This window comes from Microcebus murinus, chromosome 12 (assembly GCF_040939455.1).
Source record: "Microcebus murinus isolate Inina chromosome 12, M.murinus_Inina_mat1.0, whole genome shotgun sequence".
NCBI lineage: Eukaryota > Metazoa > Chordata > Mammalia > Primates > Cheirogaleidae > Microcebus > Microcebus murinus.
In genome coordinates, this window is record NC_134115.1 from 27,470,722 (window position 1) to 27,498,540 (window position 27,819).

At 36.7% G+C, this 27,819-nt stretch overlaps 1 protein-coding gene across 7 annotated transcripts in view; it reads left to right on the forward strand.

Annotated features, from left to right (window-relative positions):
• The window catches only part of TRPM3 (transient receptor potential cation channel subfamily M member 3), a 529,331-nt gene that overhangs the window by 204,640 nt on the left and 296,872 nt on the right, over window positions 1-27,819 (forward strand). The window lies entirely within an intron of this gene.

Below are 27,819 nucleotides of genomic sequence, written 5' to 3' on the forward strand. Positions count from 1 at the left end.
CAAATTCAAAATTTTATTTTGTCTTGTCTTGTTGTCAGCTGCTGTTCTTTGAGAACAGAGAAGTCAAAGGATTCTCAAACAAGAAATGAATTCCTTATTGTTTTCTTACCATTTCTTCCAGGTCCTAGAAATGGAAGATGGTTATGTGTTTGTATTGATCATCTCCCGACCATATTTATTAGCTATAGAGATGGCAAAAGGTTATTGACTGCATTTTTAATTTCCAGGTATTTCTGTAATGTTGTTTCTTCTCATGGCTATAAATCTTGTTGCCTGTCTATACAGTGGTATGTTACTCTTCAGAGTCATTAAACACACTTTACTGAGAGAAACTACTATAATGGTATAATTACAACTAAACAGAGGCTATTACTCTCAGTTGGTTTGCGAAAATTCTAACATAGGCACTTTGGTATTTCTGCAAGATGTTAACAGTTGCTGCTGGTCTCTAAACAAGGGGTAGACAGACTTTTAATTAAATTAGTTCAGGGAATGTTTAAACAAAATTAATCAGCTTTCTTTACTGCCACACTTGTGGTCTTTTATATGTTAATGTGTATTGGGTATTTCCAGAAGATTACAATGTGCTGTAATCTCAAACATACTTAACTTCAGAATGCTTTTAAGCACCATCTTACAGGAATAGTATTATAAAAGGCATAGATTTGGGAAATCTCTAGAATATGACTCATGTTACATTTGTAGGCTTAGAAATTAAAGTGGAAAAAATGGATAATTACATTGATGCACTTGAGGTGGCTTTCAGGATTACTGGCATCTCTCTAGGAGGTCTTGAAACCTGCCAACACAGCTGAGTTTTTGCTTACCTACTTCATTAAACAGCACTATGAATAAAGCAGATATTATGGGATACAGGGGTCATTATAAGGAAAGCTTCCCCAGCCATAAAGAAAATTTAAGCTCTGGAATATAAACAAAATTTTTAGAAAAGCTTCTTTCAGATTTTGTTAATATCAAAAGAAACCATTGTTCGGTGAAGAGACTGTCCTTTAAATCCTCTTTTAAAATGTCTTTAAATGAGCAAATCTTCATTTCAACACCTTGGAGAGGAGAATATTCTAAGTGATTACTGTCTTCTTAAACCGAATACACCAAACACAATTCAGCTCTTGAGGACTCTGTGTCATTTTGCGGCCATCAGGGACTGTATGTTGGCTGAAAGTCGGGTTGTTCAAAGCTCATTAATATGCATTGATCCCAGCATGCTCTGCTTCCTGAATTTACTTCCTACTTCTTATCTGCCTCCGAGGTCCCTGCTTCTTATCTCTCCTCCTCCTTCACACTCTTCCCCAAGCTGTGTCTAATGTGCTGGGCTCTTGAGAACCACATTAATATACTTGTTGGTATACGTAGAGAATTAGAGAAACTGGACCCAGAATGAGCACCTGAGTTGAGCTTCTTTGATTAGCAATAAGTAACTTCTCAGAAGACTTTCTTAGTCCTTCCTTCTCAGGCAAGTATTCAATTAACAAATGCTACCATGGTTTGGGGCTGCTCTTGGGGTAGTCAGGTTTTGCCAGAATGGTGAGATATCTTTTAATTTTTATTAATTATGATAATTTCAAAAAAAGAAAATACCTGACAGCTTCAAATCCTATACAATTCTACATTTCAGAGAAAACAAGATTTTCTCCTTTGTATTCTTGAATACACACAATGGATTGTTAACTGAACATTTAAATAAATTCGTTCATTGTGCATCTCTCTTGTCTGTGAGGAACCCTGCTATACACAAGCAATACAGCTAAAAACTACACTAAACTAAACCCCTGCCTTATTGTCTATTGGGTCTAGCTAATAAAATTAAATAACATACTATAGATACTGTTTAACTTGAATTACTCTATTTAATATTTCATATTCAGCATTTTGCTTTTACATTCCTTTATGGTAAATAAACTCAAAAAAAAAAAACAACTACATTTCTTCCTTTTTAGTTCCCATGTTGAGAAAAAAGTATGTCGATTCCTGATTGTAATTCCTTTCTTTTTACCAGACTTTTTTTAATAGTACCCCCAAAACACTTTCTAGGCAGTACTACTTTAAGGGAAATTTCTTTTTAGGGAGGTGGCTGGAAGTTCCATTCACCCTGTAAGAGGTCTAGAATGTGAGAGTAGGGGTGCCAACGTGGCATTTCCATACAATGGTGCTAATCCCCACAACCAAATGTGTCAGTCATTTCTCTGGGTATTAATGTCCCAACTCTCATTTAAACAGCCAGGAAAGCACAGATCTTTGTTTTAAGTGCAAAGCCCTGCTGATGGGCCAACTTTGTCCAGGCCTCTAGCACATTGTCTGCGCTGAGTGAATTGGAAAAAAAGACCCATTATATCTGAAAATGTTAACGTTTCAACACAGGAAAGGACAGTAAGGTACAAACCAACACGGGGTCATCTTTCCTTTGTACTGGATTTGGTTTCTGAATTCCTTCCTGGGAAAGGGTTCCGGCTGTCATTTTTCCCTTGCCAGCTTAGTGGATAACATCTTTACACCCCCCATCCGCTTCAGCTCCTCTTTTGCATTTACAGGAAAACACCTGCTGCCTTGTATTATGGAACCTTATGTACCTGTGGCAACCCCTGCACCAGACTGTGAACTGGAGGCAGGTGCAAGGGTCATCTGCTCTGCTATTTATGACAACACTGTGAGCTCTTTCAATAGATTCTGTGACTTATTCTAATGAGATTCAAGCCGATAACTTTCTCTTTCCCTGAAATATTACTATGTGTGAGTCACACAGGTCATTCATTCATTCATCCATCCATTCATTCATCAAGGATGTATCCAATGCCAGGAACTGTGACTTATTCATAAGGGATCTCCAGTACCAACTGCAGAACCTGGCATAGAATATGCCCATAAGAATGGCATCAATGAATGAATGGCCTGTGTTTTGTTCACTGTAGCTTCTCTAGACGAAGGGGGGAGGGAAAAGCAGTTGATATGATTCTTATTCAAACAAGAGGTGAAAGATTCAAAGGAAAACTGAACTGACTCTAACTTGTGACATACAAATGCAATAAACTTATGTCTCTTGTGCAAAACCCAAAGTCTATGTTGCTTCCTTATCCTCCAGATGAAAATAAGTTGCCTTCAGAGTAATAAAATAAACTTAACCAGTTCCCATTCAGTCATCAGCATTTATTTAATATATACTATGTCAGGCAAAAAGGAAATGAGGCATCCCATCTGGAGTACAACAAGGTCAAGCATAACCATGGCTTTGCTGAATATGGAGGGTGAACAAACAAAGGTGCATGCCCCTACTGGAGCTGGAACCACGACTGACCTTGCAAGATTATACTATTTGCAACTTGAACTTCTCAGATACTGCCCTTGCTAGATGTCATTTCCTTGCAGGTAGGGTAAATTGGTTCCTTATCAGCCAGACGTGTTAGAGAGAAGCAGGTTTGAGAAAGGAGAATTACAGTATACTAAAATTGCTGTGTGTTACTGACTAGACATTCAGTATTGACCCTCACATTCTATATGACCTTACCCCCAACCACCAAAGAACGAGAATGTCAGTTCATAAAGCTTGCCTTGTGTAGCTACAGGTGTCTGCCCATGTCATCTTACCCTAATTGCAGCAACAAGCACAATATGTGACATGTAATAGAAGCCTAATGATGACAATGAACCTCATCAGCTGGCTGAAGTATACAAAGCTTGTTTGCATGTGTGCTGTCATGCACTCTCATATCATTAGACATACTCTGGGGTCATTCATCAATCATTAATAACTTGGAAATAAACCAGACCTGTCTTTCTATTCTTTTGTACCACTAGGTAACATTGAAACTTTAATGCTTCAAATGCTTTAAATTTTCAAAGTCAAATGATCATTCATATCAATTCACATATTGCTGCATCTCTTTCATTATAAAAAACTGGATTTTTGATTTTTGAATGATTAAATTTTATTTGTGATTTATTTTTAAAAGAATGTATTTCCGGATATAAAACTCCTGAGTGTATTTTTCCCATGGTAAATTTCAAATTTCATAAAATGTTTTGCCATCATGAACACAAAGTGTATCATGTTGCTAACAACTGTCACATTAAACCTACTCTGTTAAAATAAAAAGGAAGTTGAATGTTACATCTTAATAATTTTACTCACACAAGATAAAACAGTGGATTAGAAATGTGCCCTTAGAATGTGCTACCTTTCTATTGGCAGTATTTAAATCTGCCTTAAAGGAGCTTTCTGTCCAAGCACTGGCCCTATATTATCTGGAAATATTTAAAGGATCATTAATCTACTGTGCCCTAGTGAACTCAATGATCAAGGATGTCCGGTGCTAATTCACATTATCATTGCCACACCCAATAACAATTGTGTGGGTCATTATTGCATGCATTTTTACCTAATTCCTGGCCATATTTTAGTTCTCCACCCTTATTTTTCTTTCTTTTTTCATGCCACTTTCATTTTAGGCTATCCTATTCCTCCTGGAACAAGGAAGTATATAATGGACACTGAAGCAAAGGATAGTGTTAAGGAAAGCTAATCATTGATTTCTGTTGAAAACAAATAGGGGGAAAATGTTGCCCTCTCCATCCCACTGGGGATCTCACAGAAAGGAGTTTTGAAAGCTCTTTATGAACCTCAAAGACATTATGTCTTCCATAGTGTCTTTGGCCCAGAAGTAAAATATTGCTCTTATAATAATGTCGTAACTGCCTGCCTAGGTGAGGGACCCTTCTCATCTCATTATCAGTCTTATGAACCTGAAACCAAAGATTGGGCTGGACCATCACCCTGATTTGAAGCAGAATCTGAAGTCTTTCCCTATAGTCAGGTTGTATAGTAACTTTGGCTAGGACAAAAGTAAGAAGAGTGTATGTGAAAGGATTGATCCAATGAATCAGCGTCTTATAGTGGGAAAATTCTTATTAAAAGAAGTTTGTAAACACTTCCCAGTTTGGTGCTATAGCTTACAGAATATGCCTTTTGAGCTAAAGTATTTAATTATTTGATTATCTGTTAATTTTAATAATATATTTCTCTAATGCTCTAGTCTATTTATTTTCTCTTGTTATTCCTTGCTTGTGCCTTGAATTCCAAATTTCATTATTATATTTCTTTTTTATTAACTTCCTTCATTTCTGTAAAAGTCTTTATACCATGACCTCTGTTTGTACCTTGTTAGCTTGAGTTTTCTAGAGATTTATTTCTTGGCCTCTAATAAGTTGATTTGTATCTACGTCATCAAAGTTATGAGTCCCATGCTTAGAACTTGATTTTTCTTTTTCAATGAATTTATTTTAAAGGGCCCTTTCAACCCTGAGATTCTCTTAAATGTTTCTTCTGTCCAAGCAAGAAAAAGGTAATGAGAGTTTATGCAGTGCTTGCTCTTATATTCTTTACAGATATGTTAAAGCAAGGATAACGCTGCAGTTATAATTTAAGACCAGTCTCAAAGTATACATTTATCCCATGATTGGTTGATTGATCCATTTATTGGTTCATTCTCCAAAAATTCACTTCTCTATGTGAGCACAATGCTAAGAACTGTATTTACAGTGATAAAACAGAGCAGTTCCTAACCCAGAAGCAAATGCCATAATGTAGGATCGTTACTATGATCTAAGCATCTATGGGGTGCACAGGAGCACAAAAAAATGGGTGGTCAATTCTCCCCGAGGTGTAGGTTAGAAAAAGCTTCATAGATGAGATGATGATTCAGTTGAGTTTTGCAAGACAGTCGATTCATAAGGGACCAAAGGAAGGGACAAAAAGTTTAGGCACAGAGAACAGCACCAAAAAAACAACAACAACAACAAAAAAAAAGAAAAACCATGAACATAGACCAATATGAGTCGTTTGGAGACTGACAAGTGGTTCTTCAGCTCAAGTGTGGGGTGTGAAGGAGGGATGGAGAGGGAGATAGGTAAAGAGGTGGAAAAGCATTCAGGATGCCATAAAAAGTTTGGACACAAATTCTTAGGCCATATGGAGCAGCTGAAGGATATGAGCAGATTTACTAGAAAGATCCTGTTTCAATAAAATAAACAGTAACTGTAAGATCATCTCTAGGAATGACAAGTTATCATTTAAGGCTACAACAAAATGTAGTGACAGGTTTGCAATCAGGGATGGGAGTTTGCAACCGTGTTATTCTCTAAAGTGAAATGTTTTTTTCCCACTTTAAATTTTGGTTTGCCCTATTAACATTTTTCCATTTCAATTCCAAAGATACCTCCAGCCTTTCATGTCCTGCTTCTTTCTCTCTCTAGCAACATAAATTTCAGATTCTCTGAACACTTTACGCAGGCGCTGGCGTTGGCTTCAGTTCCTTTCACTGATGATTTCTAATTAATAGTACATTATTTCTGTTGTCCAAGCTTCATATTAGTAACCAACTTGCCAGCTGGGCAAAGGTTTCCCCAAACGGTTGCCATTTGAACCACTGTCATTTCCAGTAATAATTCAAATTCAAGAAACTCGTCAGTCCATGTTTTATCAGCAACTGCTGCTATCTTCAGACTGCTTTCAAACTGGTTGAAGTAGAGGAAAACCAAGTAACTTTTTCACAACATTTACTTTTAAACTTATTGTGAGTTCCTTAGTGAGAATTTAGATTCCTGAAATACCAACATAAAGATTTTTCTAATGAGTCACTCTGTCTGTAGCATTTGTCAGAGATCTTAGTCAAGGTAGGGGCTCCCCAGAGCTGGGCAAGCTCCAGAAATTGGAGTTAATGCTTTATTTTTTTCTTGAGCTGTAAATTATCTGTTGTTTAATGACAACTGCCTACACAACTGGAGTCTTGCTATACCAGTCTGACCCTCCTTGAACTTCACTACAAACACTGTTAATGACCTTGTGCACAGCAGTAAAGATGATTTTCCTCAGGTTATCAGCATAACATTGAAGTCATTATTTCTTTAATCTTTCAAGCCATTGGCATACTGTTTCTTCCTCCCACTAGATGCAATCAGTTCCTTCTCCCAGTTGGAGACATCTACTACAGATTGTATCATTTTTCTAGAAATTCGCTTACGAGAAAACAATTTTCTCTTCAAAAACTCAGCCTACACTTTATGGAGCTCTTAAAACCAGGGATTGGCAAATGGAGTTGTCTGGAAATCAGGGTCTAGTTCCAACCCTGATACTCATTATCCATTATGCACTTCGGTTTTCTCACCTATCAAAAAGACTGATCATATGAGTGAGAATATACAATATCTATCTTTCTGTGCCTGGCTTATTTTACTGAACTGTCCTCCAGTTCCAGCCATGTTGCTGCAAACAACAAGATTTCTTTCTTCTTTTTTTCTTTTTATGATTGAATAATAAAAAGCTGATGTCATGAAGGTAGTGAGTAGCATAGTGGTTACCAGAGGCTGGAAAGGGAAAGGGGGAGAGAGGAGAAAGCAACGTTGATTCATGGGTACAAAAATACAGTTAGAAGGAATAAATTCTAGCATTCAATAGCAGAGTAGGGTGACTACAGTTAACAAGAATTTATTGTAAATTTAAAATAGCTAAAATAGATTTGAAATGTTCCCAATACAAAGAAATGATAAATGTTTGAGATGACAGATATCCCAATTACCTTGAATTGATGATTACACATTGTATAGATGTATCAAAATACCACATGTACCCTATAAATGTATACAACTATTACATATCAAAAAAAATAATAATCATACGGTCTTCTTAACTCCAAAATGCTCTGTGATGTTAGGCTGTTCTTTATGCTGCTTTGACACATAGAAAACTATTGTAAACTAGAGGAATTCATTTTAATAAGGCATAAATCTCCCGGGTTAAGCATTAGTCCCTACAAATCTCACCATTGTTATTTGTTAGTTGTAATCTTTTAATTAAAATCTGCCTAATTCAATTCAAGAGTGATGTACAATAAATGTGTTGGGCTTTTATTAATAAATGTTAAAATATCTTAACTGCACAATGAACATCAGTCGTGATTAAATAGCTCCATATTTTTTGTTTCTTGTGTTACTGAAAGTATTCATTGTCTCTTGTCTGTTCACAAATCGATTTGCACTTTTCTTTGTATAATAATTCATGCACATTCACTTTTGAATTCTTTTGTCTTCCAGCAGCATCTGGTTCTTTATTTTCTGTGACTCTATCTCATAAAAGAAATTGAAGATGTGGCAGTTATCTACTTGCTGTAATCAATATGTGTAGCTGAGGTAGAAAAGTCATCCAGATCCCAATATACTTTCCAGTGTTTTAACCTTTCAGTGATTGATTTAACTAAGTAAGTCTGTAAGATTAAAGCACCACTTCACACGAGACTATAGAACCAACCATGCTATAGAACCGACTCCAGAAAGGCTTCACAGGCAGTCAAAAGTGAACATCTCCAAAATTATTTAGCTGTCCTGCCCCTGTGTAGATAGAGTATATAGCAAAAACATTAACAATATCCTGTACCAAAAAAAAATATTTTTATGAATGTTACTGCTCTTGTTTCTATTTCTTTTTCTAGGGATTGGCCTTCATCTTATGTTTCTTCCTAAAAGTATTCCTAATCTCTAGGGATCTTTCTTGTGACCCATCAATTCTATATTTTTAGTTCTTTTTTAGATCCTTTAGGCCACCTATTGTCTGGGCCATTTGACTACTAATGTATTTTGTAACAGGGGATATTTTCCCTATGTGATGAGATTTCATTGAAGTCACCTTTGGTTAATCACTCTTCCTTCTTCCTAATTTAGGGTTATCTAAGACTTTTCCCATTTCTAGTCAAATTTGCTGTCTCTTCCAGGTGTGTCCCTTATGAGATTAACTCTGGAGTTTCTGAGTTGCTATGACGGCTAGTCTGTGCTCTGTCTCTTTTTTGTAGGTTATAAAGATCATATAACTTCCTGAGGTCCTTCTCTTCTCTACCTGTAAAATATGTCCTCAATGCACCTTTCCCCCACATAGTCTATGATGCGGCAAATTCATTGAAAATGGTGTTTTTATACAATATGAAGCAGGTAATTGTATAATGGAATTCTGTTTGCTTATAAGTACTGGAACTTTTCCATAATCCATTTATCTTATCATAGGGCATGGGAGTATATCACAGGTCATCTGTAATTGATTGGTTCTTTGTATTACCTATTTCTAATTAAAATATCAGATGTGAAGGAAAAGAAAAATTAGAGATTTCATCTGGATACTAATTATGTAGTTTTATCTCAAATAGCCTGGGCAATTACCACATCCCTCCAGAAGTCAGTACATAATGGAGTGTAAGTGATTTTGCAGATAAATGTGCCTGTTCAGAATGGAGTCCCAGGGAGTCCTGTCCAGTTATAGAAAATATTAAAAATTTAAAGAACTTTCTGAAAAGCTAACAAACATTAAACTAAAGAATAAAATACAAGAGTTGTGTGAGCATGAGAATTGTGTAAAGAACAGGAAATGCAGCATTGGGTCTCTTCAAATCCCAGATCCAGATCTGTTTGGATTGGCATATAGAATTGTCATACTGCTACTAACATGTATACAGTGCTTGGCCCACTGCAAAGTGCCTTCATGTAAAATATCTCATTTGATGTTCACCTGGGAGATAAGAACTGTTATTTATCTTCCTTGGGCTGATAAAGAAATAGAGGCTCTAAAAAGATAAGGGATCTTCCCAAGTCGGGGTGCAAACACCTAGGACAGTCAGCACTCAAACCAATGTTACCTGACCGCAAAACCTGTGCTCTTTTTCTCATTTTGTATTCAAAAACTTAGCAGCAGGGCCTGTCACTATAGTGGGGCCTATTGGAATCAGTGAAGTACTAAAGAATGGCAGCTTCTTGTAGACACAGATCCTTAAGAAGGTCTATTGTAAGAAATAGTACTATTGTGGTACTACTAACACTTATGTAGCAATCTCTCAAGTGCTATATAAATGATGAAAATATTATGACAATTTTGTAGGACACCCAAACAGGTACAGATCTGAGCCCTGGAGAGGCCCACTACTGAATTTTCTATTCATTATAGAATTCTCAAGTGCACGTAACCTTTTATTAATATTTCATCCTTACGTTCAATAATCTCTTAGTCAATAATGTGCTCACAAGTGCCTTGAAGCAGTGCCCAACAAATAATAGATACTCAAGGAATGTTTGTTGACTAGATGAATGAATGAAAAATATCCCTGGCCTTTGTACCTACCAAATGCATGGATCTTTATTTTTAAAGAGATTTTCTATGAGATACAAATGCTGAATATAGCAAACCAGAGTAATGTAGTCCCAGGAAGCCCAAAAGATGTCCCACGGTCCGCATATCCATTGACCCCATAGCCCAGAGCAAACCTCTGCTGGGTCCTAAGCCCAACTTTCCTCCTAACTGGTAGCATCACTGGGCAACCCCACTAAAAATGTTCCTTTTTATTTATTATGAAATGTTACATATGTTCATTTCATAGCTATGTAGCCACTGCACTTGTACATAACACCATAAAGAAAACTTGTAACTGGATAAGGAGCACATGTTGTGTTGAAACTTGCTGGGATTGTGTATGGGCATCTTTTCATTGTATTATGCTTGCTTTCCTCTGGCAACATTCCAAACACTTTTCCAAGTTTCTAGACATCCATTGCCCAATTTGTTCTCCAATATAAGTGCCGTTTCCTATATGTGGAATAAAACCTTAAGCATATTAAAACGTTTGGTATTTTCCAGTAGAATACATTTGTGCTTACCTCGTCATATTTTTCAGCTTCTTCTAAAATAACTGAGAGGCTTAGAATGTTTTGCATAAGACTCCTTTTGTGTCCCAGGCCTTCTATGGGAGAAAAGAGAAAGAATCCTTTGATGTAAATCTTTTTTGATGTAATCCTTTTCTAATATTAATCTTATTCACTCTGTGTCAATCTTTAATTACCATTAGCACTTTAATCTGGCCACGTGTGGGATTTACAGAGGGGGGTGATTTGCTTCCATGGCAATGTGACTCTGGTTCCATGAATTACAGTTTTGCTTTTCCAATAAATAAATTTTCCAGGTCTAGGGGATATACTTTCAATCCCAAAGTCATCAGGATGCTACTAAAAATATATGTGGTATACCATAAGCCCTTGGTAGTCATCATGGGACATTTTGATATTTTTAATGTTATACTATTATTTCTATTAGTGGTAATATCATTATAACTTACATTTCTCTAGTGCTTTATCATTTATAAAAGAGCTTTACACTAGCTATGCACTAGCCATTTATATTCTTTATTCACTTGAACCTAATGAAAACCCTGAAAAGCAAACAGGGCTTCCTTTTTATGGATGACAAAACTTGGGCTAAGAGTATTTAAACGAATCGCCCAAGGTTCCTTGTGACAAAGCCAGTTCCCTAACCCAAGCCGTTGGCTTGGTCCATGTGATTTCACCAAGCCAACCTCCCTAGCATGGTTATGCAGCTCTTCCAATTTTGGAGGATCTGTGTGGAGTAGTTTCATCAGCAAATGCATTACTGCTATCTTAGACAATATCTCTGCACCTAGTTATTATAATAGCAATCCGGTGCACAAGACTCTCCTTTGTGGAAATAGATCATCAATGTTGCCTCTTTTTCAGAATATGTTGTAGATTATGGTGCTTTATGCTTACTTAAAGTGTTATCTCATGTTGTAGCATATTCTTCATAACAACCTTGTAAAGTTAGAGTGGGTGGTAATTTCTCAATTTTATTTGTGGGTATATCTGGTCACATAGAAATTAAGTGACTTTCCTAGACACATGAAGGTAAATAACAACCAAACAAAAATCCTATAGTATCCATATTTTGTTATTGTTCAAGTGATTTTTCTATTGCACCCTGCACTATGGTTGGAATAACAATTACTGATTTTAACCAGTTACATTCCAGTATTGAGAATAAGAATAGACTCTTTAATTGAAAACTCTTAACCCATTTGCAGAAATATAGATTCCCTTAGAACTGGTCTTTACCACCCATAAACATGATAAATTTGTTAATTTTTTTGACGTCAAACAGACAATTATGAAGTTTGAGTCTAAAGGAGAAGGAACAATGTATTAATTTGAGATTTTGTTTTTATTCCAAAACCATGAAAGATTGAAATAACCAAAATTGAATTGAGTTGCCCCAGAGTTATCCTTTCAAGAAAATTCTTTAAAAAATAGAAAGTGGCACAGGCTTAGCAATAGTCAGCTAAAATTATTCCCCAGGAAATAATCAAATGCCAGAAATTGACTTTATATGTAATCTCAAAATTCAGGGTCTGACCCTGTGAATGTAAACAGGCAGTGAAATGCTGATCTAGGGGAATTACCTTATTTCTAGGTATTTCCACTAATTCACAGATGCCTACTTTCATGTTCTGACTACAAGAAAGGCTTCTTTCTCTGAAAGATATTAAATATTGTTAATTCATTCCACTTTTGGGAGTGTATAATACCTTTGTGGCTAAAAAAAGTAAATTCTCTAACTTCATGAATAATTAATTTTCATATATGATCTTCCAAGATGTTGAAATTTTGTGGGTAATTCATTCTGAGAATAAAAAATCTTCTCAGATCTTGATTTCCATTTTTTTTTCTTCTTTTTCCTTGTAAATCCCTCCCCACTGCCCCACCTAAGGATTAAAGTTATCATCTAGGTGTCCACCTTGTTATGGATCTATAGGAGTGCTAGGACAGACATGATGGTCCCTATGTTTTGAAATCAAACTTTCTTATACAATGAAATGAAACTTTGGAATATGGTAAGAACATGAGACTTAGGGTGAGAAAGGCTTACGGTCAGGTCTTGCTTTGCTAGTGCTGTGACCCTGGACAAAGCTTCAGATCTCTGAGCTTGAGTTCTCTTATCTGGAATGTGGGGACAAAAAATCCTGCCTCATATGGTTGTCATTAGGATTAAATGAGATGGTGCATAAGAAACCTCCTAACACAGTATGCCTCATGGTACATAATACATGTCCATTTTATATAACTACCCAGGAGGAGCTGGAACAATAATTAATGATCCAGCTTCATACTCAAATTTCAGTATTGTTAATTTAATTCTTATTACATAGTTTTATTGAATAACATAAAAAGTCAAATAGTACTACAAGGCCTTTAATACCAAAAACAGAGTGCCTTGCCCACCTCTCCTCACCCCACATTCCTGCTTCTGATGCGCTTTCAACTCTTTTAGCATCTTTTCCTGGCACTGAGCTCTATGTTTGTAAACAGCATGCTTATCATTTACTTTAAAGCTTTTTTTCATATTAGATATTTTTACTGTGAAAAATGGGATTTAGCTATTTTATTCTCCTTCCCCAATACATATTTCCTCTTTCTACTTACTCCCAATATAGAGTTAGCAAATTTTTTCAATCATTACTCACTGTTGTCATTTTTTTATCACTATGCACATTTTTTTTGACCGTTGAGCCCAATAATGTGACTGTTAAATCTCTTTTCCTGAACAATATTTTAGGCTATTGGTGCGTGTTTGTTGCTTTTGCTGTCTTCATGTGTGTGGCTTTCTTTCTATCTCTAGCCGGGTTTTCCCATAGCCTCAGCAGCTCCATAAAATGTGTCTGGATCCAGTTTTTCCCTCTGCCTTGCTTCAGCCTGGAATGGTTGTCCCCAGCTCTGCTGCTGAGCTGTCTTGTCATCTGACACTTTGGTTTCCCATACTTGTATAAATTCCCTCTACCTCTGTCCTGTGCTTGGTTCCCTTTGCCTTAGATACCATGTTTTCTTGTGTTTGTGGAACATATTTTCCAATAGCTTTTTATGCACTGGTGCATACAAGGTTACATGTTGAGGTATTTTAGGTCTTAAAATTTATTTATTCTGTTCTCATTCTTGATTAAAAATCTTTCCCTCATAATTTTAAAATATCTTCATTCCTTTCTAGATTTCACTAACTCGATCTTTTTTACAAAATCTATTTTGCCCTATCTGGAAGGCTGTAGAATCTTTTCTTCGTCTCTGTCTTTGGAAACTCTACAGTTTTACACTCTGATATAGTTCTGTCTTCATCCATTGCATTGAGCCCTCAGTGGTCCCTTCAATTTGGAGATTTATGTTCTGCAATTCTGAAAATTTTTCTTATTTTTTGATAATTTCTCTTGGTGTTCTCTGTTCTCTTTTTCTGCAAACCTTTACTATTGGTTCTTTAATTTTCATGTATTTTTTTCTCTTATTTCCTCTTTGTTCTATTTTCCAAGAGATATTAATAGCTTCATTTTTATCTTTCAGTACTTTCTCTTTAGGGTTTTTTGTTGTTGTTGTTGCTGTTGTTGTTTCTATTTTCATTTTTGTTTTGTTTTGTTTTGCCTGTCATATCTCTTAACTTTCTAATACCCCCTTCTTGTTTTTGAAATGCCCTTTGCTATGCTCTGTCTTCTTCCATGCTTGGGTCTTCTTTAGCTCTCTGAAGCTACTGAATATACTATCCCCCTACTTCCCTGCACTATTTTATTGTTGATTTTCATGGTTTCTGTCTTTCACAGTAAAGGCTCTTCTCAAGTCCTGGTGACCATTGGCTGTTACTAAAAAGTAAAGCACTAAAATGCAAATTGGAACTTCTTTGTCCTCAGGTGGGATTTATTAACTAGGGGTCTTTTTCTCTGAATACCCAGCATTTTGTCAGGAGAGCCCTGAAAGTCAAGATCAGTAGGTCTCTGCTTGGTGTTATTCAATATTTCCAAAGAAATGTCCTCAGGTGTCCTGCCTGAAGGTGTGTGTGCAGAGGTGCAGGGGCGGGTAGAGGTGGGCAGGGGGTTGTGAGGAGGATGTTCGGCCAAACTGCCCATGGTCTGGCAGCTGAAAGAGGTGAGGAGGCTGGGGACCTCACTAGTCAAGGTGGAGACTTTTATTTCATCTTTTTGTTTTCACTCTGGTGCCCTCTGCCTACTTTCAGCTGTGCCTCTGGACCCAATCTAAGGTTCAACTTCGCAAAATAATAAATTTCTGGTCTTCCCTCTGGGTGGGAGAAAGGCAGTTTTCTGGCTGTGTGCAGTGAAAGGGGAAATTGTACTGATCCCTTTAAAGACTTTTAACCAATTGTTTCATCTGGGCTTGACCCTATGACCCCATCCATTTTCTCCAGCCTTCAAATATACCTGCTGCCTCTATTCCTAAGCCTGTCTGAGCCTCGGCAGATTGAGCCAGCCTGTTTATTGGTGGCCTATTCAACCCTTATGGTCTACAAGCGCTGGACATTCTCCACTTGGCCATACTCATTCCCACTCATTGCTTCACTTTGAACTTTCCAAAAATGTTGTTGATGTCCCTCATGTATTCCTATCGCCTCCTCCATGCTCTCATCTTTGTAGATCATGCCTTTTTGTTGTTGTTCTTTTACTGTTATTTTAGGAGAATATTTGAGAGGAACCAGGATAAATGCATATGTTCAGTCTTCCGTGGTCGATCAGAAGTGCCACTGAATCAGGACCCTTCTCATTCCAAACTGGATATGATCACATCTTAACTTTGGCATAGGTCAAGCTGAGGGGAACCACCACCCCTTCTCATCCCAAGCCCAGGAGTCAAGTTAGTGTCTCTGCTGAGCCCAAGTAGCCACAAGGGAACAGTTAGTCATTGGCTCAGAAAGAGGGTATGATACAGCCATCCTTCCAATTACCACTGAAATTTTTAAAAATGGTATGCAGTATACACTAACTATGGAGGTAAAACAAGCAAAAGTTGAAAGCAAAACCTGTCAATGCCAAAATAAATTAAAGGGTAAAATCCCCCCAATAGAAAAGATTTTTCTGATAAAAATCTTGGAGAATATATACTGTCTGTTAATCTCCAATTTTATCTTAATTATCCAGAAAATTTTACATACAAGGTTGGATAAAACATATACTCACTTCTAGACACACACACACCCCAAAATAAAAACAAGAGCAAAAAATACTCTTCTCATTAACCCAATAAGAAATTTTAAAAAATGAACATAGTGCCATAAAAATTCCAGTTTTCATGCACCTACTATGTGCTGGGTGGTGATAATGGTTCATAGTAAAGACTAAAGCTAAACCCCCTTTAGTCATATAAAGCCTCATCATTATAGTGACTTGGGGATAGCCAAATCTAGTTAATACGCCTTCTTGGTTCTATGGTGCATGCTACAATCTGTGCCAGATGCAATTAAAGAATGGTTCAAATGGCAATCTGTAGAGCTTTGAAGATATCCGTGGGAAATAGGCTGCTTGGCTGTTCATTACCGTGGTAATAGATTAGAAGTGACATTGGTTTAAAATAAAAACAACAACTCATCATTCTGGTCCAATTGACCAATTAGGGCATTCACACTTGTCATACTGCAGTTGCACAATTGTTGACATTATTTTTCATCATATGATGGTTATGGGAAAGATACACAGTACTTTATAGGTGATTAAAATATCTCTGCTTCTGCCCAAATTAAAGCCTTCATGCTTATGAGAATATGTGTTTATGTACATGGGTGAAAAAGAGCAAACCATTCCTTGGTGGTAAAGAAGAAATGGGTTGATACTTAAAAAACATATGTTCAAAACCACAGATACCTAGATACTGAGAAAATAGATTTGTATGGGCTGCCCCATTCCATCAACTGTAATATAAATGAGAAGAATTATAACTACTGGAATAAGAAACTTATAGTTGCCTGCCAGAGGTCTATTCTTATAATTCCAGATATCCAGGGAAAGTCTCTTGTTATAATTCATAAAAAGAAAGCATAAATATCATAGCATAAAAGTTTGCTTATGTTTGCCAATTGTGTTTACATCACATATATTTTCCAATAAGCTTTTTAAAAAGAAGAAGATAAAAGCATTTTTGTGTTTACATTGTGCATATTACTTCCTACTAAGTTTCATTAGCACCTTAGATCGTAACGATATGGTGAGGAATCATTTTAGCAATGAACAATTAGCTCTTCAAAGATATTTTCAAAATTTAAGTAAATAATCTTGGGTTTTCCTTCTGTAACATGAGCACTGAAGTTAGGAAGAGACTACACGTAAATATGACATGTTTGAACTTCATAAAACCTGGAACCAAACTAAATCACTAGAACTCAAATCCTCAGCCCCCTTTCTAAGTAGTAGTGTAACCAGCTAGACACAGGTGACCTGTTTAAAGAAAGCTAAATGACATAGGGGTTAGGTAGTTAATATTGGTAAACTCTAGGCAGAATTCTGTTACAGATTTCAATGTTGAAGAATGCCCTCCTTCCAACTCAATGTTTGTTTTGGTTTCATTTTCTCCCAATTATCAGTTATAAATGTTGACTCCTTATAAAATAAAAAGAGCCACTTCCAAAGGACTTCCATCACCACCACCATTTCCTCCTCAGCAGTCCTCACTTCACCCTCAAACCCTTGACTTCATCTCTTTCTTCTGAGTCTAGGGTAGCAGAGGTGGCAGAAATAAGTGCTACAGACCTGGAATTGAAATTGGAAGGTGAAGATGCACTGTATGCATTTGTTATACAACATAAAGTAAGGGCGCAGGCAATGGGGGGAAAATGGAGACAAGTTAATTTCTTTAAATTACTGCAATTATTAAGGCAATAATAGAGTAATTCCTAAAACTTAGAACTCCTTGGAAGTTCCATTTGTAACAATTCCACCAAAGATGCTCACATGTAGTACCTACTGAATCAGTGCTTTTCAAAGATAACTGGAGGTATAATTTATATCTATTAAAGGAAAACCACTGAAGTGGACATGGCTCATGGGTTTGTTTTGAGGATAATTTTGTTTAATTTGGGCTGCTGGTAAATAGTCGCTTGTTACTGATTTTAGCTTAACTCTACCTAGGGACTTAATGCCTAATGCAAATACAATTTTCTAAAATGTTGGTAGTTAATATCCTGACTATAAGTGTAATGCTGTAAGTCTATAGTATACACATTTAATTTTATTTTTATTATTCTTCATGATTCGCTGACAACATATGGATTTAAAAAAAATGTTTACTCTCTGACTGTCTGTGTTATGCTCTCAATGCCAAATTTTTATTCATTTGCACAGATACTATTAAGGGCAGCTTCTGCTGTTCCTATGCTAAGTGCCAGAAACTTGGGCAGAAATAACGCCAGGTACCTTGCTATAAAGGGAGAAAGAGGGGCGAGAAGGGCATGGGCAATGTACGTAACCTTAACACTTGTACCCCCATAATACGCTAAAATGAAAAAAAAAGGGAGAAAGAGATGGGGAAAAAATTGGTTGCAAAACAAGTATAAATGAATAAACTCAAGGTAGAGGTGGAAGTAAACACACAGTACACACAGGAATTATCTCAAAGGAGTTGAGATAATTAGAAAAGTCAAGGAAAACTTTGGAGAAGATGGATTTTGAGCTAAGTTTTGAAGGCTAGCTGAGGTTTTCCTGGGAAAGTAAGTGAGAGAAGAAGGATACTCAGGCCTGAGCAAAAGCAGAAGCAAATGCATAGAGGTATCAATGCTGGTGGCTGGTTGGAGGAATGACCTAGTTTGGTGAAAAGTAAGGGTCATTGAGAAGTTTAATAGTAGACATGCCACAAAATATGATTTGGAGGCAAATCACACAGATATTTGAATGCCATGGTAAAACATTGGACAATGGAGTGAGAGACTAGCTCAATCTTCCCTAAGGTTTAAAAACAGTGGTTTTTAACCAGGGGAGATTTTGCTCCCAAGGGACATTTGGCAATGACCAGAGACAATTTTGGTCGTCACAAATGGGGGAAGGGATGTGACTGGTATCTAGTGGGTTCGGGCCAGAGATATTGCTAAACATTCTACAAGGCACAGGACAAATACCCACAACAAAGAATTATTCAATAGTCAATGATACCCAAATGTCAATAGAACCGAAGTTGAGAAACCTCTGGTTTAAGAAGATCTTTCTTATGGCACCATGAAGGATGGAATGGGGCGAGGAGAGTGAGGCACAGAGGCCTATTAGAAAACTGCAGGCAGAGTTGGAGTGAAATGAGGAGGACCTCAATGAAACGGCAGCAGTGGATTTGCATGTTGCAAGTAGACATAAGTAGGCCTACTCTGAGAAACTCTAAAGAAGAGGCAATGGTAGCAGTGTGGCTCAGAGAGTAGCTCATGGAATTATTTCTGGTTGTTATTTAAAAGTTGGGAAGCTGGAGACTCACCTTGCCCTACGTATTCCGAATCTTTGAGCAAGGGACCATAATGTGCATTTTTCACAAATATCTGGAATGATTTTTAGCAGGAGTTTTGCCACAAGTCATTGATTCCTAAACTTGTTTTCTAATATGTTGGGCTGCTTATAATTATCTCTAGGATTAATTTATTTTTAATCTCTTATATTAGAAGGATACACGTCCCAGCTCTGTGAAGTAGGGACATAAACCAAACACATTTAGGATGTTGCAAAAACCAAAGGCAGAGTTATGCCATCTGTATGTAGGAACTATTTGGGGTATTTATATAAAAGGCAATGTCTCTCCTATAATAAGGAGTACCTTTGCCACATGCCACATGCATGCTTCGCCCCATGCTGGGACCATCGCCAGTTTTGCCCCCACTTGCCTGGTCAGCACATTCTCAGATGAATGGTTAATTCAGTTCTGCATGCTTTCACCAGGTCACTGCATCCCAGGGAGAAATCAGACATTGGCCTTAGAGATGCCAACATGTTATCAGAGTTCTCTCTGAGTGGGAGTCAGGGGCTAGAGGTGATATTTATTTTCTTCTTTGTGTGTAAAGGCCCCATTGAGGGCCTTTGTGATTCCCAAAAGGCCCTCAATGAATTGGCACAATTTTTGTAATACAGAAAGGACATACAAGATAAGTCGTAAAAAAGCAACTTGAAGAGTTTGCCTTTGGGCGCTATCCCTGCAAGGGATTCTCATAAACCACACGCTAACACAGACAGACTCCCTAGGAAGCCCTGCATTATAGAATGGCAAAGGAAGGAGACCTAAAGGAAATAAATCTCAGTGTAAATACATGTCCCTACATTTGTCGAGATCCCTAATATATGTTTTTAAATACAGCCCAGAAAACAGCTACCCAAATGCTGAAAATCAAGTTTCTTTACATTCGGTAAAACACTGGGACATCCAAGACCCATGGATGTCAGGGCTAAAATTGCAGTCATTTCCAAATGCAAAAATATCCTAGGCTCTTGCCCCTGATATACACAGAATGTTCCAGCCTCTCTGTACTTGTCCTGCAAATTTAGACCCTTTCCAGAGATGAAAATACCTTATCTTAGGAGCCAACAGAACTTGTCTTCTACGCAGAGGAGGAGTAAGTGTAATGTGATTGGAGTGCACAGGCTTTTGGGCAAGAAGAGCTTGCTTTAAGTACTAACTTTGCTATTTGCCAGTGGTGTGACCTTGAGCAAATCACATCTCCTCTTTGAATGTCAGTTTCTTCTACCATAGGGCTCAGGTGGATAAATGAGATGCTGCACTTGAGAACTGAATCTGTGAATTGTGAGGAAATAAATTTTCTGATGTCTTTGGCTCATATGAGTTTACCTACCTATGTTGATGAGAATCACTCAAGTAACTTTAGGGGAGGGGAAATTGTTGTGAGCCTGGAAATGGACTAGAATTGGAATGGGAAAAGCATCGGAAACTATTCTCTCCAGCTCTGTCTTTCATAGGCCACTTGATTTCTCTCATATACACAGATCGTTGCTTTTAACTGCACAGTTGCTGTAAAGTACTCTGACAATGCATGTGTTTTTCTCTCTCGGATTCTGTTAATATCTAAACATTGTTGCCTATTTAAAACTTTCTCTACTTCAGGACCTCTCTACATTAGTTTCCCCATGCTTCCTGGTTCATTGTTTTCTAAGTTCAGATTTCCAAGGAAAGGAATATAATTGATCAGCTCTTTGGGGGGAGTACAAAGGTCAAAGATAGTGGCCAACATGTGGAATTTTTGCTCCTGAGTCAGGCACCACCACCGGTCCACTAGTCTATTCAGCTATGACCATGGGCATGGGCGTGGGTGTGGTATCATAATAAAAATGGCCACACGTGGTCAGACAGGCACCAACAGATCTCTAGGAAGAACATTGGTATAACTCCTGGCTTTAGCACTCTTACATATATATCATTTTAACGTTTGATACTATCTCATTATTATTAGTATGTTATAGGAAACACATATGTCCAGCATATTGTCTTAGGAAATGTGATCCATGGTTTCAGTGGTGCCCAGTTGCAAACAAAATCATCACCCCCTGAAATGCAGGAGTCAACCTTCTTTATCTTTTGTTCTTTATGGTATTGTGAAGTCACTGAGAATAGTTGTTACAACTTGCCCCCAAGCATACTTTCAAAGTCATTTGGTGGACTCTTTAAGTGATAACCATATCAATAATTTAATGTAGAGCTCATATGATCAACAGTATAAAGCGAGGAGACACCAGGAGTGGGATTAAGTTTAAAACTAACTTTCAGGAAGCAAGCAATGTGTTTTAAAATACTCAAAACTTCTTAGTAAGTTTGAAGTTTGAGTGTCATTCTGAAAAAATAAGGCACCCAAATAGCCAGTTGAGCAAGTAGAAACCAGTGACCTTATCTGAGGCCTAAGCCTCCAGACCTGCAGTTGTATTGGTGTTCTAACATCCAGGGATGGAAAGGAAAGAGAACCAATATAGCTTTAGAAATTCATTTCCAGCCATGCCAAATAGCTTTGACATTTCCTATTCAGAGACATTATTTATATCAGCTCTTCCCAGTATAGCATTTTTCACTGTCTGATTTGTAACTCTGCTAGAAATATGGCAGACTTAGGATTTCCAGGAGAATAAGGGCTCTTTATCTTGCAATAACACCAAAGATATGTAACCAAATTAGCTAAAGTGACCATTGCGTCATGCCAAGAGACTAAGTTGATGTGTTTAGTCCACTGGCTTGGACTGAGCATTCTGTGTGGCCAAGGATCGAAGAGATAAATCATCATTTACTCATTGATACAATCTGTTTAATATGTTCACTCTTAAGTCTTTGGACTGACACAGCTACCTTATTCTCTAAGAACAACTCCCTAGAACTTTCAAACTTGGTGATAATGTTATTTTCACAGCATACTTTATGACTATTTAAGATAAGTCCTTCATCTGCTAAGCAAACATACTGAGTGCCTCTATATGCCAGATACTGTACTAATTGTTTAGGAATCACATGAGAGATACAATTTCCACCCTCAATGTAGTTAGTTATAATCTGGACAAGGGAGTAGACAGAAAGATCTCAGGAAACAGTAGAAAAGTCCGCAGGTTTTGGTATCACTTGAGAGAGATGGGAAATTTCTAAAGGCAGTACTCTAAAGAATAATGCAGAAATGGCCAAAAGCACCATTGCAATGTCGCCTTTTATTAGCCCACAGAAGAGATGTAATTATTCTGCTAACTCTTCATTTGCTATTTGAGAGCAACAAATTAAACCCCACTAATCTACCTCACTGGATGGTACTTACCAAACCTAAGAGGCTTCAATTATCAACAGCTTAATAAACTTACTAATCTGCATTAAATGAAATCCTTTGCAAAATCACATTGAAACAATGCCTAAGTCATAATCGGTCTGCCTGGTACCTACAGCCTGCTGTGGCTGAGCCCCAGAATGCACTGTGTAATCAAATTCCATGTTACTTACATCTCGGAAAATTCCTAATAGGTTTTTTTGAGGGGGAGGGAGGGCACATTAATTCATATAGTGCTTTTGTAATCTGAAGAAAATTGACATTTAGGTATAAGTCATGCAAGAATTTAATTTAAAACTGCTTAAATAAATTCAACCACCTATTATGATGAAAAGAAAGCTTAGAAGAATGTTTTCGACTCTATATGTCAAGCCAGTTCCCTTATGCTAATGAGTCCTCATATGACACTCTTAAAGAATCCAGGGTTAGACTTGATTAGATGAATGTATCAGATTATCACATGTGCCCAGAAAATATGTACATCTAATATGTATCAATAAATTAAAAAAAACAGATTAAAAACACTTGTAGGTCATTAAAGAAAAGAATGCAGGGTTGTCATCATATTCGTCAATGCTGACCACAGTCCCTTGTGAGGTAACCAGAGATGGGCAGCATTTTTTGTTGACAAAAGAAGAAACTGAGACAATGGAACAATTTGTCCCCAGGCATACACAGTTGAGAACACAAGCAGGCTACCACTTCATCTCTCTGCTCTATTCAAGTCCAGGGAAGAGAGGATTGAAAGAACAGAACCACTAATTGAGTGATTGAGAATATCTCATAGATATTCTCCACATTACTTGTATTGATACGTGACACAAAAGCCCAAGTTGATAGTAACAATGTCATGAGGAACTCACCAATGAGGTCTTAAATGTTAGCTAAAGAGCAGAGCAGTTCAGATGTGCATCTAAGAACACACAGACAGGGAGCCATAAAATTAAGCTGAACAAAGCATTTCAGGATTTCATCCTCAAATTTATGGACTAATTAATCATTTAAACCTGTCCAAGGTGCATGCGACTATACACTCATGCAAATGCCAACTGAAATCAACCCATTTAGTTTTCTGTTGGCACAATTTTTATTGTTTTGATGTAGAAAATGCAGAATTTTCTCTTTGGATAAGACAAAAGCTAACAAGGACCATCATTTAAGAGCTATCTAGGCGATAAAATCCAATCGTCTCTGTTATCTTGAATTGTGTTGGCTTAACTTATTTTTTAGATACTCTGCATCAACCTGTATTTTCTAAGGCTTGGGAAATCTTGAGCAAAGGGAAGGTATAACATGTGATTTAAATTCAGTGAGAAAACATAATTGATGAGCAATTATACTATTTAACAAATGGCTGACTTTAAATGACATCCACTGATATTAAGAAAAGATTTTGTATATCCCAAAAATAGCATTTGAAAATCCACAGCTTCCCTAAGATTTTTTTCTTAGACCATGAAATAGTAATCTGAAGACATTCGAGAATGATAGTGTGGATCCCATTATCGTTCAAACGAGTTAATAGGCTATAATGCCCACAGAAGGAAGAGCAGAGATTTAATACATTTTTATGTGTTTTAGAGCACATTACTGTAATATAGAATTTATAAATTCAAAACTTGGAGTGTGTCTACCAGATTCTAAAATAAAAAGCACATGTCTGTGTGTGTGCACATGGAGCATGCATTGCACATATGATTCAATGTAATCTCTCAGTTGAGTGGCAATACTTTAACACTGACAGTTGCATTTTGCCCAGTATTTTAAGGCTTGACAGTTTCACAGATGCAGATCATATTAGGAAAATATTCTAATGGAGCAAGGTGTTCCATTCATGAACATCTTAAAGAATGCTCCATCCACAGTTGAATGATCTGTTTTCTTGATAACTGTACAATACTACCCATTTTTTTAATGAATGCTTATTGGGGTTTTACCAGATGCCAGGCACTTGCGTTAGGGGAGAAGGCTAAAAATAATAAATATGGTCCCTGCCCTAAATGAGCTTAGAGGATAGCAGGAGGATATAGGATAACTGCATACTATTAATTGGGATAGAAAGTGTTAATGGGTGGGAGAAAGAACAAAGTGCTTGGAAGCTCAGGGTAGGCAACAAACACTTTTCATTGTAAAGATTTAGGAAAAACAGGGTGAGAAAGGAAAAATTTAAGCTAAATCTTAAAAAGCAGAAAGTACGAGAACAGGTAATTAAATTGAAAACACCTCCCCGAAGTTATGGAAATAGGGCAAGACAAAAGTTATTGAATTCAATGAAATGCAACAAAAATCACTCTATGTTAAGAGAACCAACTATGTCCCAGGCCCAACTCAAATACCTCTTCTGGCCAAAACGGGTCTTCCTTCTTCTGAGCACCCCTGGCCTGTGTCTCTACTTCTCTGTGTCACTACATCCAATGTGTTCTGCTTTTAAGCTCTGTGATATTGAACCAGTAGCTTAACCTCTAAGGCTTCAGTGTCCTTACCTGCGACATGAGCATAATAAAAGCACTACTTCACAAGTTTGTGATGAAGTCCAAATTAGTTAATACATGAAAATAAGTAGGCCAATGCAGGGCATATTGCAACGGCTATAATTATTAAATATTATTGTAGCCTTTACTGCATCTGGTTGATTTCCCTCCAGAACAGTGTTTTTCCAACTTCGATGTAAAGAAATCATCTAGGGATCTTATAAAATGCAGGGCAGATTCAGCTGGTCTGGGGTGGGGCCTCAGAATCTACATTTCTAGCAAGTTCCCAGACACTGCTGATGCTGCCGTACCGTGCACTATACACTGATTAGCACCTTGTGGTTCATGAACTGGTACTGGCCCACAAACCATTTGTGAATGACAAGAGTATAAAAATTAAGAATAACCATTTAGAAACTTATACAGCAATTTTCCATTGCCACAGAATCCAAGTGCTTGATCACTTTATGGCATTTTACAAAATTACCAGTTTGTAACGGATTGAAAATTAAAAACAACAACAACAACAAAAAAGATTGTTTACCACAAATCATTTGAGAAATATTGTTCTAGAATTCAGCATAAACTTAAAAGCAGAGAAGAGGACTTTGTAAACATTTGTGTCTCCTTGGAAACTGAAAGAGCTTTGCACAGTTTGGTTTTCAACAGATATTTTTTAAATGCGTGAGTGGATTAATTAAAAAATAAGTGAATACAGCTCTGATTGCTCATTTTCAAATTCTCCATGTAATGACTAAGGTTGGAGCTCCAGGTTGATCAACCTTAATGATTTACAATTAGCAACTCCACAGCTAAGCTTCTGTTTGCCTTTTCATTCATAATGATTGTTTAAAGAATTCTGCATTAGAACTGGAAGCACAGTGAAGTGTTTCCTCTACCTGGTGTTCTCCTGTGAGATATTAGATTTGTACATTTGTAAAAATGCATGCCCATTTTCATAATAATTCACTTTCAAACAATTAACATTGGGATCTGAAGTAAGATAAGGCACATACATGTATGTGGGTGAATATGAGTCCCATATTTCATCGTTGTTCTTAATCTATGATGGCCTCAAGCAGAGTCAGTATTTAACAATAATGTACACAGCAGTGTTCCATGTGGTACTCAAAGAAAAAAAATAAAAGGGAAAAGGAATAATTGTTCATACAAAAGAAATATGTTATTTAGGGGGTCAACCAGTATTCTATCATATGCCTTCATCAATGGAGACAGTTTTAAGAGTCACAAATAGTGTTCTAGTTTAGACAGAACCTAGAGTCAGGAATGTCATGGGTGCATGTGTGTGTGTGTGTGTGTGTGTGTGTGTGTGTGTGTGTGTGTATGTGCGTTATCATTTTTCTTTGGCAGTTATATCACCAGGTAGAAACAAAGTATCATTTTCTAGGAAGAATTTAATTATCTACTAAATATTGAAGGAACCTAAGAGATCTTGCAAACTTAGGGTTTGAGGTTTAAATTGACAGACAAATAAGGATACTTGGTCCTTATGGAAATTATGGAGAAATATCCCATGATTTCTCAGTGATTAATGATTTTATAATTAACTTACTTCCAAAATAATATCACACTCATCCCTTGTGTGTAAAATAGGAATCTTTAGGATAAATCACATTATCAAATAAAATAAATGTGGAGGGAACTTTCAGTTCCTGGGAAAGAGGTGTTCTGATATTGCTACTTAGAAAAATTTACATCTGAAATATCAAGTTGCCTATGAATCCCCTCTACCCCCCACCCTAGGTTATGACTATTATTTGCTTCAACAAATAGCTTTCAAATTAAAAATTAACTTATAACATGACATTTTTTACTCTTCTATCTTTTTATTTGGAGCAGTTGAGGATCTGAAAGAAGTTTGGTGGGGCTGGAGGTAGTGAGTTGGGTCAACTTGACAGAGAGAGAGTTTTGGAGATGGGAGCTGGGATGTAACTATGAAAGGACTCTGAGACCCATGATGGAATCTGGATTCTGTTCTAGAAGTAATAGGAAATCACTGAATGATTTTTGTGGTTGGGGAAATGGAATGCCATGAGCTAATTCATCATTTTAAAAGATAATTAGTAAAACTATTCTGTATGGCAATGATGGATAGCTGACAGTATGTACTTGGCAAAACTTATAGAACTGTAGTATACAAAGAGTGAATCTTAATGTAAATTATGAATTTTTAGTTAATAATATTAATAATATATCAGTGTAACAATAATTGTAACAATTATACCACACTAAGGCAAGATGTTAAATAATAAGGGAAATTGTGGGGAGGGATGGAGGGAAGGAGTATATGAGACTGTACTTTCTATTCAATTTTTGTAAATCTAAAACTGCTCTAAAAAATAAAGTCTATTAATTAAAGGGGGGAAAAAAGGTAACTTGTTGCTGGTCAAAGAATGGATTTGGGGAGCCAAGTTAAGAAACGAGAACAGTATTCTTTTAAAAATTAGCATGGCTTCTCTCAGAATAATCTTGCTACCAGAAATTCATTTTTGCATCAAATATTTTTATATTGAAATTTTTTTTAATTTTTACGCTTTAAAAGATTTTTAATTGATGCATAATCATACATATTTATGAGGTATACAGTGATGTGATATACATAATGTATAGTGATCCTACTAAAATTCTTCACACTTACTTTTGAATTTATATTCATTTCTATATACATTAAATTTAAGTTAATGTATTTAGAGAAAGTTAATATATGTATTAGTACCTTCTAGGACCTAAAATCTTCCAGAGATATTTTAAATTAACATACTAAGGTAAGAATGAATCAATATGAAACAGGCTTTGGTAGTGAGTTGTAGGGAAAGACATTGACAATATTTTGAAGCTAAGCCTAATAACCTTGAACAACCTTAAAACTGTAATATTAGAGCAATATAACCAGAGGCTGCATTTATTCGGGTG